Genomic DNA, 17604 nt, shown 5'->3' with positions numbered 1-17604 from the left:
GTAACACTGTGCAGTGAAGCAGCTACACATCGCAGCACTATATAGATGTGTGTATATGTATATATGGTGGGATGTGAAAGTTTGGGCAACCTTCTTAATCGTCATGATTTTCCTGTATAAATCGTTGGTTTTTACGATAAAAAATGTCAGTTAAATATATCATATAGGAAACACACAGTGATATCTAAGAAGTGAAATAAAGTTTATTGGATTTACAGAAAGTGTGCAATAATCAGGGCCAGACCGAGGCAGAGGCAAGAGAGGCTGCAGCCTGAGGGCGCAGTGTAGGAGGGGGCGCACAATTCATTCAGCTATCCTTCCCCTTATGTGTTTGAAGCACAAAGAAATAAGAAAAGGGGATACATGTCAGTGACTGCAGTCCAGAGAACTAGATATTAAGGTGTTGGGGAGGTTGTGGGCCCTGTGGCGCCTCTTAGTCTAATAGCAATAAGTGTGTGGCAGCTGGGGAGGGAGGGATGGAGGGGCGCACTTTGGTGTCTCAGCCTTGGGTACTGGAGGACCTTGTCTCAGCTACGGCAATAATTGTTTAAACTAAATTAGGTAGGTGCATAAATGTGGGCACCACAAGAAAGAAACAAAATCAATATTTAGTAGATCCTCCTTTTGCAGAAATTACAGCGGACAGCGCTCTTTAGCTCACACCACAGATTTTCAATTATATTCAGGTCTGGGGACTGAGATGGCCATTCCAGAACGTTGTACTTGCTCCTCTGCATAAATGCCTTAGTGGATTTTGAGCAGTGTTTAGGGTCATTGTCTTGTTCAAAAAAACAGCCACGGCGCAGCTTCAGCTTTGTCACTGATTCCTGGACATTGGTCTCCAGAATCTGCTGATACTGAGTGGAATCCATGCGTCCCTCAACTTTCACTGTAGGTAGCAGGTGTTTTTCTTGGAATGCTGTGTTCTTTTTCCTCCATGCATAGCACCTCTTGTTATGTCCAAATAACTAAACTATTTCCTTCCCCTAAACCATGATGGTGAACAATCTTTCTCTTCAGGTCATTTGAGGGTTGTTTTGAGACCCCCGTGTTGCTACTCTTCAGAGTAAATTAAAAGAGGAGGGAAACTTACAATTCACCCCCTTAAATACTCTTTCTCATAATTGGATTCACCTGTGTATGTAGGTCAGCTTACCAAGCCAATTTGAGTTCCAATAATTAATTCTAAAGGTTTCGGAATCAATAAAATGACAACAGTGCCCACGTTTATGCACCTGCTTAATTTTAATGTAAACAATTATTGCGCACTTTCTGTAAATCCAATAAACTTAATTTCACTTCTAAAATATCACTGTGTGTCTCCTATATGATACATTTAACTGACATTTTGTTATCGTAACAATCAATGATGTATACAGGAAAATCATGACGATTGACAAGGCTGCCCAAAATTTTGCATCCCACTGTATGTATATATATATATATATATATATATATATATATATATATATATATATATATATATATATATATATATATATATATATATATATATATATATATATATATATATATATATATATATATATATATATATACATACATACACACATACACACAGTGGGTTGCAAAAGTATTCTGACCCCTTGAAGTTTTCCACATTTTGTCACATTACTGCCACAAACATGTATCAATTTTATTGGAATTCCACGTGAAAGACCAATACAAAGTGGTGTACATGTGAGAAGTGGATCGAAAATCATACATGATTCCAAACATTTTTTACAAATAAATAACTGCAAAGTGGGGTGTGCGTAATTATTCAGCCCCCTGAGTCAATACTTTGTAGAACCACCTTTTGCTGCAATTACAGCTGCTAGTCTTTTAGGGTATGTCTCTACCAGCTTTGCACATCTAGAGACTGAAATCCTTGCCCATTCTTCTTTGCAAAACAGCTCCAGCTCACTCAGATTAGATGGACAGCGTTTGTGAATAGCAGTTTTCAGATCTTGCCACAGATTCTCGATTGGATTTAGATCTGGACTTTGACTGGGCTATTCTAACACATGGATATGTTTTGTTTTAAACCATTCCATTGTTGCCCTGGCTTTATGTTTAGGGTCATTGTCCTGCTGGAAGGTGAACCTCCGCCCCAATCTCAAGTCTTTTGCAGTCTCCAAGAGGTTTTCTTCCAAGTTGTCCCTGTATTTGTCTCCATCCATCTTCCCATCAACTCTGCCCGGCTTCCCTGTCCCTGCTGAAGAGATGCACCCTGCACCCATGATGCTGCCACCACCATATTTGACAGTGGGGATGGTGTGTTCAGACTGATGTGCAGTGTTAGTTTTCTGCCACACATAGCGTTTTGCATTTTGGCCAAAAAGTTCCATTTTGGTCTCATCTGACCAGAGCACCTTCTTCCACATGGTTGCTGTGTCCCCCACATGGCTTGTGGCAAACTGCAAATGGGACTTCTTACGATTTCTGTTAACAATGCCTTTCTTCTTGCCACTCTTCCATAAAGGCCAACTTTGTACAGTGCATGACTAATAGTTGTCCTATGGACAGAGTCTCCCACCTGAGCTGTAGATCTCTGCAGCTCGTCCAGAGTCACCATGGGCCTCTTGACTGCATTTCTGATCAGCACTCTCCTTGTTCGGCCTGTGAGTTTAGGTGGATGGCCTTGTCTTGGCAGGTTTACAGTTGTGCCATACTCCTTCCATTTCTGAATGATCGCTTGAACAGTGCTCCGTGGGATGTTCAAGGCTTTGGAAATCTTTTTGTAGCCTAAGCCTGCTTTAAATTTCTCAATAACTTGATCCCTGACCTGTCTTGTGTGTTCTTTGGACTTCACGGTGTTGTTGCTCCCAATATTCTCTTTGACAACCTCTGAGGCCTTCACAGAGCAGCTGTATTTGTACTGACATTAGATTACACACAGGTGCACTCTATTTAGTCATTAGCACTCATCAGGCAATGTCTATGGGCAAGAGGGGAGAATCAGCTATTTTGCCTAGCCACATGGCTAATCAATATTCACTGCACTGCAATGCCAGTTCTCTTCCTGCTAGCAATGATTCATATGAATCATTCTCTGCCTGATAGCAATGATTCATATGAATCATTCTCGGTTCTCTGCCTGCTAGCAATGATTCATATGAATCATTCTCAGTTTTCTTCCTGCTAGCAGTGATTCATATGAATCATTCTCTGTTCTCTGCCTGCTAGCAACGATTCATATGAATCATTGCCGGTTCTATCGAACGAAAACGGCGCACCAAGAGCCGCATAACGCGGCTCTACATTGCGTTAGGGGACCGTTATGCGACCTTAAATCCCCTGCAATGCAATGTCCCACTGTGTAAGAGCCTTAAAGGTTATTATGCTGTTGCATATCTTTTAGAGCCAAGAGGAAGTTCTGAGTTCAGGTCTGCTTTAAAGAGGAGCTGTTAGGTATAGGGTCTCAGAGAAAAAAAAAAACACATATATCAGTAGCTAAATATTGGCTGTACTTACATTACATATGCATTTCACTGTCCACGTTTGGATTTCACAGAAGTTTTATATAGTATTTGCAGAGAATGATGCTCCTGACAGCTCATGGCAGGTTCCATGTTGTCTGTCTCCTATGAAGCCAATTGTGTCGTCATGTCCTCCCTGCTTCCTGATGATTGGACTCACAAAAAAGATCCTAATGGACAACACTACTGTGCAGTGAATATTAATTAGCCATGTGGCTAGGAACAATAGCGGACTCATGCAGTATACTCTAACGGAACATATGCCGTGATTTTTCATTGCTGTGAGCTGGGCTGAGTTACAAGCTGCTGTAACTTGAGCCTGTAACTTCTCACTAGCAGCCGAGGGGAGGACCCAAGGTGGGAAGAAGCAGCCCCAGAATGCTTTGCAGTATGTTATGCGGCCTCTCGTACTTTTAGGAGCTTTGGAATAACAGCCTTGCTGTTCAGCACACATCAAAAGTAAGAGAGATTTTTAACTTCAGTATTGCCTTTGTGGCTTCCTTCTAAACTGTTTAATACTGGAGAATAGAGGTTTAAATTAGCTTTTGCAGCCTGACAGTTACTCTTTAAAGGGTGATGTTTGTTTTACAAAGTAAAATGTAGTATTTAGGAAAAAAAAAGTTGATTGAAAAGTCACATCTTCATGGTGCGGAGAGTGGGAATCTTGAGAGATTTGCCCATCACCCCCCACCCCCTGCCCTGTCCCCCTATGGCTGATCAGAGAGCATGGAAGATATCTCTGCTACTTGTGTCTAGAGAGGAAGTCACAAGTCACAGTTGGCTGTAACATTCCAATTATGGATCCCATGCAATGAAGCAGAGCGCTGGCAGCTATGTAATCCCGTGTAAAATGGCTGCGATAAGAACAGGACAATCAGGCGTAATAGTGAGGATAGCTGCATTTCACGCTCTCATGGCTTCTAACAATTCCCCTGTACCTGAATATCAGGCATCTTTCTCACAGAGAGTACCCTCCACTGGCTGCCTCAGCTCATTTGCAGGTGAATACGGGAGGAACGGCTTCAATGACTGCCACACAATAGCCTCTTTATTAGTTTGGCAACATTTTTAAAACCATTTCCACTGACGACTTTGGCTCAGAAGACAGGTTAAGAAAAAATAGACCTTATTGTATCACGGATGGTTGGAAATGGAGAAAGGAGATGAAAGCCGGGCCAGAATCCTGCACAGACCACACTGGCTATGGCCTACAGGGGTGGCACATGTGGGGGTTGGGGAAAGCTGTAGAAGGGAGGGGTGATTTCTTAAAGGTAAGGGGGAAGCTGCTTCCAGGGGCAGGATAGTGTACTGGTTAAGGGCTCCGCCTCTGAAACAGGTGACCTGGGTTTGCATCTTGGCTCTGCCTGTTCTGTAAGCCAGCACCTAATCAGTGAGGAGACCTTGGGCAAGACTCCCTAACACTGCTACTGCCTATAGATCATGCCCAGGGGGCTGCAGCTCTGGTGCTAAATGTTCTAGGTTTTGTCCAGCCTATAGTATATGGCAATAACCAGTTGCGCGTCTAAACAGCCATACAGACTATTTGACATAGACAGGGATGTATCTGGGTAATATAGTACCTAAGGCAAACACTGAAACTGTAACACCCCCCCCCCCAAGTCCCATAAGTCCCTTACCCCATAATAATAACTTTTTATCTCACATATATTTCTTTTCGTCTGTGTTCTTTTGTGGCCTTATGGTCTACAGGGTTAAGGGATAGGAGAATAGCTGAAGGGAGGCTGTGTATGAGATAGTAAAGTGGTGGTCAGTTGCCAGGGTGCCCTAAGAGGGAGTATGCTTGCCTGAAGAGGTGAGTTTTCAGCAGTGGCGTAGCTAGAAACCTCTGGGCCCCGATGCGGAATATGGATGTGCCCCCCCCCCCTCGCAACACCCGAAGCACACACATATCCAAATTCCCATAGCTGTGCATGGCATGGCTATATCAATTCCGCTTTCCAGCAGCATGGCTGCCACGTTCAATTTGCAATCATACGCAGCACCCAGAGGTAATAGGGCAATTATTAGCAAGATGCCAGTCTGAAGGAAAATAATCGTTATGTGCGCAGCATTCACCCGATAATAATTATTATGTGCGCAGCATTCACCAGAAAATAATTGTTATGTGCGCAGCATTCAACAGATAATAATTATGTGCGCAGCATTCACCAGAAAATAATTGTTATGTGCGCAGCATTCATCAGAAAATCGTTATGTGCGCAGCATTCACCAGAAAATAATCGTTATGTGCGCAGCATTCACCCGATAATAATTATTATGTGCGCAGCATTCACCAGAAAATAATTGTTATGTGCGCAGCATTCACCCGATAATAATTATGTGCGCAGCATTCACCAGAAAATAATTGTTATGTGCGCAGCATTCATCAGAAAATCGTTATGTGCGCAGCATTCACCAGAAAATAATCGTTATGTGCGCAGCATTCACCCGATAATAATTATTATGTGCGCAGCATTCACCAGAAAATAATTGTTATGTGCGCAGCATTCACCCGATAATAATTATGTGCGCAGCATTCACCAGAAAATAATTGTTATGTGCGCAGCATTCATCAGAAAATCGTTATGTGCGCAGCATTCACCAGAAAATAATCGTTATGTGCGCAGCATTCACCAGAAAATAAACGCAATGTAGGAGCTTTCACCAGAAAATAAACGCAATGTGGGGGCATTCACCAGAAAATAAACGCAATGTGGGAGCTTTTACCAGAAAATAAACGCAATGTGGGAGCTTTCACCAGAAAATAAACGCAATGTGGGAGCATTTACCAGAAAATAAACGCAATGTGGGAGCTTTCACCAGAAAATAAACGCAATGTGGGAGCTTTCACCAGAAAATAAACGCAATGTGGGGGCATTAACCAGAAAATAAACGCAATGTGGGGGCATTCACCAGAAAATAATCGTTATGTGGGGGCAGTCACCAGAAAATAATCGTTATGTGGGGGTAGTCACCAGAAAATAATCGTTATGTGGGGAGTAGTCACCAGAAAATAATCGTTATGTGGGGAGCAGTCACCAGAAAATAATCGTTATGTGGGGAGCAGTCACCAGAAAATAAACCTGTACAAATAAAAAAAATTCACTCACCTGGCCAGCCTCTGAAGTGAGCTCCCCGACGTGCAACCAGCCTCCCTCGTGCAGCTCCTCTAGCGACGATCCTGCTGCGGAGCAGCCAGTTTCTCCCTCGCTGACAGGCAGAGTGCAGGGCTACGGCAAGATGGCGCCCGAAGCCCTGTACTGGAGACACAAATAGTCTCTAGTGCAGGGCTTCGGCAGCCATCTTGCCGTAGCCCTGCTCTGCCTCCGGGAGAAACGGGCTGCTCCGCTGCGCTGCAGGATCCTGCTCTGCCTCCGCGAGCCAGATTTTAACACCTGGGGGGTCCAGGCCCCCGGGCCCCTCCCTTGCCTCTTTAGGAGGTGGGCCCGGTCGCCACGGCGACCCCTGCGACCGCGGGCCCTACGCCCATAGTTTTCAGGTTGTGCCTAAAAAGGCTAAGCATGGGTATAAAATTATCAAGTAGTCACATACCTCCAGATAAAGTAATGTAATAGCCACTTGCCTCAAGATAAACAAGTAGCCATTCCCTAGAATAGAAAATGAGAAGTTCCTCCCAGTATAAATACCCCTGCCCCAGTACCCCAGTATAGGTAGTGAGAAATGTCCCTCAGTATAAGTAGTCCCCCAGTGTAAGTAACCTGCCAGGGGGGAGGTTATGACATGTGGTCTTCCTGATTATTTAGTGGCAGAGTTAGGATCACAGGCTGCACCTTTGGATATACCCTTGACATAGAATATTGATATGAAATCTTTGCCTATATGAGCACTACTCACATCGACTTTCTATTGAAATTTTTAGCTGGTTGCGGATTGAAAATTAATGGAAATACAATTACAAATAGACCTGTGAAGAACCAGTTTACATACATGCTAATTTTTAATTAAAGTGAAGCATCACATTTTTTGGTGTTTGCCACAGCAGGAAAACAAAGACCGTTTTTGCTCCAAAATTTGGTCAGCCGGACCACTAGGTGGAGCTCCCAACAAACGTCAAGTTTCCATTTGTGATATAATAAAAAATATTAATATTGAACCAAACAAACTAAACCTCCCCCCCAAAAAAAATTTAAAAATATGTAAAAAAAAATAGCTATTCTGACGTACCTGAAAACATATATATTTTTTAATCTTTCTCATCGTGCTGTACAGTGTATTAGAATTACTCTCACATGCCTCCCAATCCCATCTTCCTACTTACACAGTATTCAACCTTTAAAAAAATATATATCTTTGTATGATCAAATCTTTCTTTTTTGTTTCTGCCATCGGCTTCAATTGCTTAATCAGCTGTGACAAAAAAGAACATCGAAATCCACCTTTATGACTCTGTCTGGTAAATGAAATAAAGAGCCATGAGCCACAGGCCTCCAATTCCAGGGGCCTTTTTTTTTGTTGTGCTTTAATTACTGCTACGGCCTTGTAGTGGGAATCACACGCCCAGCCAAGATCTGTGGCTTTTGTCTCGCCCTGATCAGCATTCAGGCCTTGCCATTTCCCGGCGTTGTATTCGGCACAGGTCACCGCCGTACGCTCTACCCTGCTGAAGTTGGAGCACGACTTTCTTTTTGGTATTATGAACAAGTTTTGTCTTGCTCCTGCAGGCTCTCAAAGTTCTCTAATAGCCTTTCTCTTGTTCCTGCATTGATGTGCTCGGTTGGAAAACACAGGTCTGGTTTTGCTAAGGGCTCTTCATCTCACAGTGCATGTTGTGCCAGTTGAGTAATCAATAACTCTCTAATAGAGTTAGCGGTCCTGCAGCCATACCTCACCGCTGACACGTATCTCTTGACCTATACAGCCGCCATTGACTTGCCGTCGCATCTCTGCAGGATGGTTCTCTGCCTGCCGGGCATGGATTGAAGGAAAATACTAGAACTGTGGTCTTTTAAAGATGCTGCCATTCTTTAATCGCTTTTGTTTTATGACGGTAAGGTCTCGGGAACGCATTTCGAATTGGAGGATCTGGTTATCGGTCAGAGCTCGACCACCTGGGAGCCTGGGACAGCTGGAAAAATCAGCATAGTTGTATCCTTTCTTCACACAGAAGAGCTGCGTGAGATTTCAATATAAGCACGGATTGTGATGTCTGTGAGTTCACTCTCCCATTTTACCTGAGGCTACTGTTGCCATTAGGATTTGGGTAAAAGTCAAATTCGACACAAAGTTTATGACTTAAGTCAGTGTGTTTTATTTGTGGGAAGTTCTGGTGCCTCGGCTGGCTATTGAGTAATGTCCTGGATCACCTGTTATCAGCCACCTGAGAGAAGACATTCTGGTGGCTTGGCTGGCTATTCAGTAATGCCCTGTTCCCCCAGTTATCAGCCAGATGTAAACAGAAGAGTTTATCACCATTCATCCTCATGATGGTGTTCTACTGGACACCTTAACGAACAGAGATCTGGTCACACCCAGGGTATAAAAGATACTGTATATACTCGTGTATAAGCCTAATTTTTCAGCACAAAAAAATGTGCTGAAAAGTTACCCCTTGGCTTATGTGCTAGTCAGTGGAGCAGAACATATAATGGAGCAGGTTTTGTTACTGGCAGAGAAGCGTAAGGATTGTGCATTAATGATCCTGCTCTTGCCAGCTGACTCCCTGTATGGCAATCGCTGTGTCTCATATCTATGATGCCATCTAGTGGAGTTTTGAGACACAGCTGTATCATCCTTGGTGCACATCTGGCAATGGGGAGAAGGAATGACTTGTACCGGGGAAAATCTGGCTACTAGAGGGGCTATACTGTGTGTGTGTGGGGGGGCGGGGGGGGAGGAGGCTTATACGAGAGTACATAATTTTTTCCTTGTTTCTGAGGGAAAAGTGGGCACCTCGGCTTATATGGGGGTCGCCTTATATGCGAGTATATACAGTTAAGCACTATTTCCAGACCGGACATACTAAGGGCGGAGGGCACAAGGCCGCACTGGGTGTCACCACGGAATGGGGGACACCTGGCCAGAACCAGAAGCTGGTGGGGTCAATTAACATTAGGGAGTATGGGGAAATCTGGAGGGGGGCCTACATAATTCAGAATCAGAATCAGAATCATTTTATTTCGCCAAGCATGACTGGGTCAAGCCCGGAATTGGGTTTGGCACAAAGGGGCGGTACATAGAATAAAGAACATAGGAAGGAGAGACGTTAAAATGACAGTAATACCTCATACTCAAATATGGGCATACACAATATGCAATCATACAAACACAATATACAGCATACAAACAGCATTGGATATACAATATACAACATACAAACAGCTCCGGTGTTCCTCCTTCAAAAACCCACTGCTAAAGACTGTCGCTCCTAAGCAGGTGGTAAGGCGCTGAAAGAGGGTGATAGAATATTAAGAGAGTTCAGGAGGCTAACGGCCATCGGGAAGAAAGAGATCTTGTGTCTGGTGGTCTTGGTGGGGACGGCTCGGAGTCTGCGCCCCAGTGGAAGTGGGGTGAAAAAACCGTGGCCTGGGTGAGAGGGGTCGCTTGCGATCCTCAGTGCCCTGGCTCTCAGTCTTGTGTTGTACAGGTGGTCAAGTGGAGGCAGAGGTCTACCAATGATCCTCTCCGCCGACCTAATGATCCTGTGTAGTTTGTGCCGGTCGCTGGCGGTGGCTCCCCTATACCAGACCAAGATGGCAGAGCAGAGGATCGATTCAATGATGGCAGTGTAAAAGCATGTTAGAATCTCCTGCGCCATGCCGAACTTCCGAAGTTGGCGGAGGAAGAAGAGTCTCTGCTCTTCCTTCTTCAGTTGCCCCCAGGGGTACAAGATATAGGATCTGAGACTGAGGAAACCAACAAAGTACCAGATACTCAGTGTCCAGGAACTAGGTCAGAGGTCAATACCAGAGATCAGATGACTGTCAGTCGAAGTCAATAGCCAATTCAGGGGTCATATACTGTAAATTCAACAGCCAAAGAAATCCAAGTGTAAAAGATGTAGTCAAGCAGGGCAGAGGTCAAGACTGGCAGCAATACAAACGTAGGTCGGGGGTCAAGCAATCGACGAGTCATAACAAATGCCAATCCAGAACACACCCAGTAGTATAGCACAACAAACTATCCCCTATCACTGGCGAGAGCACACTGACGGGGCAAACCTTCATTAGGGCAGGAACCAATTGGGGGAACAGCAGGTCCCAGCTGCCCATAGGCTGCAAAAGCAACAGAATGACCCATTGGTCACTTTACACTAATCAATCACCCTCTGGTTGCTAATCTGGTGCCGGAAGATTTAGAAAGTAGAGAGTCAGAGCTGCCTGGCTCTCTCTCTCTCTCTACCTCCTACACAGAGAACACAAACTGGAGTGACTAACTCCGCCTACCTCCACCCATAAAGGCCACGCTGTGCATCCTGGGAGCAAGTGATTCACTCCCGCAGACCATTCCGTTTTTCCCGCCAAAATTTGACACCGTTCCTGGCCCTTCGCTTTTGCCCACATTTGTAATTACATCCACATAGCGAATCTCGGGGCCTTTCTCATGGAAAAGCTCAGTAAGCGAGAAAGGCCTGATTGGCCACGAGATAGAACTTGTAAAACTTGCTTACTCATCCCTTGCACTGACAAACGTTATCACTTTGCTTTTCTTTGTAAAAGTCAGGATTTCATTTGAATACCATATGGCTTCCTCCTCGTCTCTTACCTGCGCCGTAGAAGTAACTTTCCTTCTTCCTTCGGAATTAAGCGCAGGTTATCGCAGGATTCCAGATCAGTGAGCGGATTCCGTCTTTATGTTTTGGCATTCTCGCGCTGTGCCGGCCGGGAGGGGGAGAGACTTAAAAATCAGATATATTCCAGGCAGCTGCTGATTGCCTGAGAGATTTTTTCATTTTGTAAGAGACGTCTGTCATTCTTTTCTTCTCTCTGTCATCTGCCAACTGACATTTTAAATATGCGCCCAGAATAACTTAGACACCATTGATGGAGAAGTGGGAATGGGGGAGGAAGTGAGACTTGTCTAAATGCAACAGAAGCATTGCTAATCAATCTGTGGGGTATTTAAAGAGAAGAATCCATGTCAGCCGGGAGAGACGTCTGAAGGATAGACGTGTCGGGATAAGAATGAGGATCAGCCCCATGGTTCAGGTATAGGCTTTGCATTTACAACAGGCTGCCGCAGGGGCATAACTAGGGGGGTGCAGCCCCAGCGACTGCAGAGGGTCCAGAGGTGTCGGAGGACTCCAATTCCTAACCTTCCCTTTCTCTGAAACATCAGGTGTTTTTGTGGCTATACTTGTTATAGGTGTGAAGATCCAGATGGCCACACTTGTTTTACGACCCTTGCGAGATGGACCCTCATGTGGTGAGGGTCACCAAAAGGAGGCAAGGGAAGGGTTGTGAATATTAAGGGGGCCCCATCAAAGTTTTGCTGGGGGCCCCCATGATTTGTAGTTATGCTCCTGGGCCGCCAGCTTCACTGAAGGCTGGGCAGAACAGATAATCACGGACTTTCTTAGAAACACAATGAAGCTGCACTGACTAGACAAGGGAATGTGAGTTGGACTTATAATGGAAGCCTATCAAGGCCGGTGCTGCCATGGTTACCCTCCAACGTAACCATGCTCCCTGGGGCCCCTGCTGAGTCTTTGGCAGAGTACCAACTCACCAGTCCCAGCGTGCGCGCTCCTCCATTAGTCATTGGCTCTGTGCGCTGCCGACTTCATCCTCGCAGGGTTGACTCACCTGTCCAGGCAGGCAGGCAGGCCCCTCTGATAGTCCGTGGAACCATGTTCCCCGTCTTCATCCATTACTAGCTGCATATACTCTGTGACCAACGGCATGTTATTAGGACGAGCGGCGCCCTTGTGAGGATGAAGTCGTGGAGCACAGAGCCACGGACTGACTGAGGAGCATGCCCACCAGGATAGGCAGCTACTGTGTATGTTTAGAGGGAGATACTGCTTGCTTGGCCCTTGGTAGTAACCGCTACCTCCCACAATGCAACAAGGATCACAGACAGGAAACTGTCAGGACCATGGTCAAGACATCACACTGTGGGAGGTGTTTCACCACAATATCAGCCATACAGACGCCCAATGATGATCTATTCGAGAAATGGTAAAGATTTCTGGCGGGAAATGCGGTATCAGGGTATCAGCTACTGATTGAAATGAAGTTAAGTCCAGGGTTAATAGTTCCTCTTCAAGGGCTCTGCCTCTGACACACGAGCCCAGGGTTCGAATATTGTCTCTTCCTGTTCAGTAAGCCTGGCTGCACCTATTCAGCGAGGAGACCTTGGGCAAGACTCCCTAAAGCTGCTACTGCTTATAGAGCGCGTCCTAGTGACTGCAGTTCTATACCGACCCCCAGAGCCAGAACAAGGTCCTCCAGCACCTAAGGCTGAGACACCAAAGTGCGCCCCTCCATCCCTCCCATCCCAGTAGTCACACATTGATTGCTATTAGACTAAGAGGCGCCCCAGGGCCCCCAACCCCCCCATCACCTTAATCTCTAATTACCTGGCTTGCCTCTCTCACCTCAGCCCAACCCTGCCGACACCTTAGAGAAAAGGTACATTTTGCTTAACCTTCCTGGCGGTAAGCCCGAGCTGAGCTCGGGCTATGCCGCGCAGGAAGATATCTCAGCCCGTGGTGGGGCGATTTCCTCCATTCAAAATGCTGTACGCGCAGCTAGCACTTTGCTAGCCGCGCGTACAGCTTGATCGCCGCCGCAGCGGCGCAAGAGGGCCCCCCGCCAGAGCCCTGCGCTGCCCGGACCAATGAGTTCCGGGCAGCGCTATGGGCTGGATCGGAGGTGTCTGACGTCAGGACGTCGACTGACATCCATGACGTCATTCCGATTGTCGCCATGGCGACAGGAGAAGCCAAACAGGGGAGCGCATTATATACGCGTTCCCCTGTTTGCTATTGATGCCGGCGACGATCGCACTAGAGGGACACATGCGCCCTCTAGTGGTGTTTCATGTAGCTACCACTCTGGTAGCTTTACATGAAACACAAAAAAAAAAGGATTTTTGCCAATTTGGCAAAAAAAATTAACCGCCAGGAGGGTTAAGGTCTTGTTCCCACCTAAGCAGGAATTGCATGATTCCCGCTAATCACAAAGCGCTAGCGTTTTGAAAAAAACGCTAGTCCTATTGTAGTCTATGGCAGTGTTCTCACGGCCTCGATTGCGGGCGTTTTGCGATTATCGCTACTCACAAGTGAGTATAGAACCGCTAATCACGATCGCTCCCAATACGCTACTTTGTCCAGTGATTTTTACACGGAAAAATCATGCCCACAAAACGCTAGCAATAATCGCTAGCGTTTTGCGATTCCTAGTGTGACTGAGCCCTTAAGGGGCCCATACACCTAACGATTTTCCCGCTGATTTATAGCAGATTTGATCACTGTGACCGAATCTGCTGTGAAATCGTTGCGCAAACGCTGACCGAACAATCGATTTCCATCCGAAATCGATCATTCCCGTCGATCCGTCCATGTGGAAGATTTCGCTCGATCGCCGGCGGGTCGGGAGTGCGTTGATAGCGGCGTTCAAATGTCCGACGACCAACGCTAGCGGCAATACATTACCTGCTCCGTCTGCGCGTGTCCCTGCTGTCACCGCTGCTCCTTCTCCGCTGGGCTCTGGCAGGCTTCACTTCTTCCTGTCCAGACAGGAAGTTTAAACAGTAGAGCGCCCTCTACTGTTTAAACTTCCCCGGACAGGAAGTACATTGAAGCTGCAGCCTTGGAGCCGAGCGTGGAGAAAAAGACAGCGTAGACCGGGGGACTCGCGCCGGCCCGATCAGGTAATGTATGCGGGGGAAGGGGGCGGTGGCAGATCCACAGATGGTGAATCGATTTCATGCTGAAATCGATTCACAATCTGTTTGCAGTAAAGGTAGCCATACGATCCCTCTCTGATTAGATTCGATCAGAGAGGGATCTATCTGTTGCTCGATCTGATGGCAAATCGACCAGTGTATGGCTACCTTTATGCAGCAGAAAGTCTAGAACCCGCCTTGGTTCCTCTTTAGAAGAAGGAAATGTTTTCAGTTTTCCCGAGTTGTGCCGGGATTTTGTGGTCAGTCTAGGCGCAGACGCTGCTTAGACCCAGCAGCGTTCCTCTTCACCATCGTTAATATTTGTAAGTAGAAGGAACCTGCTTGCCTGTCGCTGGCACCCGCCTCGCCACCAGCGCGCTGCCTGATTGCTGCCTCTTATCTTGTTTAATGTTTGTTTTATTCAGATGTTTGTTTGCCGTTCCATAATGCCAGTCTCTAACCCAATACTTTGCTGTCATCCGAAATCACATTATGTCAGCGGCGAACAAATGCGATCCTTGTTCGCTTAGACGGGAGATGGTGAGAAGACGGTCTAATGAACTCTCCCAGATGCGCATAATCACTCCTCGCCCAGAATTACAATACGCCATCCTCCTCCGAGCGCGACAGCCTTAATTTCGCTCACCCCCCCTACTCCGCGCGCCGCCATTGAGTGATGTAATTGCACTTCATGAAAACGTGTTCTTTCACGCTTCAGGTTTAAAGATGAATTATGACGCTGGATACAAATGACGCCGTTACCACATACATTAAAAGCAAATTATGGCCCGGGAGACAGATAACGTAATTATGCCGCGGCCAGGACACAAAATCGATAAACTCCAAAGTGCAGGCGAAATAATTGAAAAAATGACTTTCAAGTGGGTTAAAATGCCAGAACCAAAAATAACGTCTGAGTAACAAATTGTTGGAAGAAATGCCAATTACAGCATGTCGGGGTTGTCAGGCCAGCCGGACCATAATAATAATAATCTATTATACGTTGTGTATCGTAAACCTGGCGGAGGGACGCGTATCGCTGGAGGGGTTGAGCGTTTCCTATTCCAGCGCCGTGTTACTCTGGTCCGGTGTGACATCTCGCATTATACTTTATCATCATTGTGATAATAATAATAATAACACAACCACAGAAAGAGGAGGGGAGAAAGAGCAAGATTTAAGGGCAAGATTAAAGGACAACTGAAGCGTAAGGTATAGGGAAGCTGCCATATTTAATTACTTTGAAAGGGCTACTTAAAGGGAACCTAAACTGAGGAGGATATGGATTTTTCATTTTAAAATAATACCAGGTGCCTGACTCTCCTGCTGATCCTGTGTCTCTAATACTTTTAGCCACAGCCCCTCAACAAGCATGCAGATCAGGTGCTCTGACTGAAGTCAGACTGGATTAGCTGCATGCTTGTTTCAGGTCTGTGATTCAGCCACTACTGCAGCCAAAGAGATCAGCAGGAGAGTCAGGCAACTGGTATTGGTTAAAAGGAAACATCTGTATCCCTTTAAAGGGACACTTAAGACTTAAAGAGACTCCGTAACAAAAATTGCATCCTGTTTTTTATCATCCTACAAGTTCCAAAAGCTATTCTAGTGTGTTGTGGCTTACTGCAGCACTTTCTGCTATCACAGTCTCTGTAATAAATCAATGTATCTTTCCCCTGTCAGACTTGTCGGCCTGTGTCTGGAAGGCTGCCAAGTTCTTCAGTGTTGTGGTTCTGCTATGAACTCCCCCTTCCAGGCCCCTCTATGCACACTGCCTGTGTATTATTTAGGATTAGAGCAGCTTCTCTCTTCTCTCTTATCTTTTACAAGCTGGATAAATCGTCCTCTGAGCTGGCTGGGCTTTCACATACTGAGGAAATTCAGACAAGGGCAAAGCTGTTTGCAGGAGAAAAACAAGCAGCCTGAAACTTCAGTGCATGAGAACTGCAGGGGGAAAGAAACACACAATGATCTCTTGAGATTCAAAAGGAAGGGTGTATACAGCCTGCTTGTGTATGGATGTATTTTCTATGTGTGGACATACTGTACATCAACCTACTTCCTGTTTTGGTGGCCATTTTGTTTGTTTATAAACAAACTTTTTAAAACTGTTTTTAACCACTTTTAATGCGGCGAGGAGCGGCGAAATTGTGTCAGAGGGTAATAGGAGATGTCCCCTAACGCACTGGTATGTTTACTTTTGTGCGATTTTAACAATACAGATTCTCTTTAAAGAGAAACTCCGACCAAGAAATGAATTTTATCCCAATCAGTAGCTGATACCCCCTTTTACATAAGAAATCTATTCCTTTTCACAAACAGACCATCAGAGGGCGCTGTATGGCTGATATTGTGGTGAAACCCCTCCCACAAGAAACTCTTGAGTACATACTCCTGGCAGTTTCCTGTCTGGGAACCTTGCTGCATTGTGAGAAATAGCTGTTTACAGCTGTTTCCAACTGCCAAAAAACCATGCAGCAGCTACATCACCTTCCAACAGTAAAAATGTCACCATGTAATAAATGTCAGAATGTAGATCAGGGATTTAAAATATTTTACAATGGGCAAACACTTAATAAATCATTTATACATAATTATTGTAAAAATGAAGCATTTTTTTATTACATTATTTTCACTGGAGTTCCTCTTTAAAAAAATGAGTTTTACTCACCTGGGTCTTCCACCAGCCCCCTGCAGCTGTCCGGTGCCCACGCAGTCTCGCTCGGATCCTCTTGTCCCCTCCGGCAGCCACTTCCGGTTTGGCGACAGGCCCGACAGGCCTGGGAACGCGAGTGATTCTTTATGTTCCCGGCCGCAATAACAGGATAGAGGGCGCTATTGCGGCCAGAAACGCAAAGAATCACTCACGTTCCCAGGCCTGTCAGGCCTGTCGCCAAAAGCGGATGTAGCTGCTGGCAGGACCAGAAGGATCCGAGCGAGTCTGCGTGGGCACCGGACAGCTGCAGGGGCTGGTAGAAGCCCCAGGTGAGTAAAATTAATTTTTTTTAAGTCTTAAGTGACCCTTTACAGCACCACTGTCGCGAAAAACATGACATTTAAAATACATATAAACATATACAGATAAGAAGTACATTTCTTCTAAAGTAAAATGAGTCATATATTACATTTCTCCTATGTTGCTGCCGTCAGCAAGTAGTAGAAATCTGACTGAAATGACAGGTTTTGGAGTAGCCCATCTCCTCATGGGGGATTCTCAGGGTTTTCTTGATTTTCAAAGGCACTTAAAGAATGGCAGTTGCTTCGTCCAACTGCCAAA

The 17604-nt window shown here is 45.6% G+C and overlaps 1 protein-coding gene across 7 annotated transcripts in view; it reads right to left on the bottom strand.

Moving 5' to 3' along the window:
- Positions 1 to 17604, bottom strand: part of LOC137533257 (E3 ubiquitin-protein ligase TRIM8-like) — a 319749-nt gene that overhangs the window by 31658 nt on the left and 270487 nt on the right. The window lies entirely within an intron of this gene.

The sequence above is a fragment of the Hyperolius riggenbachi genome, chromosome 9 (assembly GCF_040937935.1).
Source record: "Hyperolius riggenbachi isolate aHypRig1 chromosome 9, aHypRig1.pri, whole genome shotgun sequence".
NCBI classification, from domain to species: Eukaryota; Metazoa; Chordata; class Amphibia; order Anura; family Hyperoliidae; genus Hyperolius; species Hyperolius riggenbachi.
This window is presented reverse-complemented; position numbering and strand designations above follow the sequence as displayed.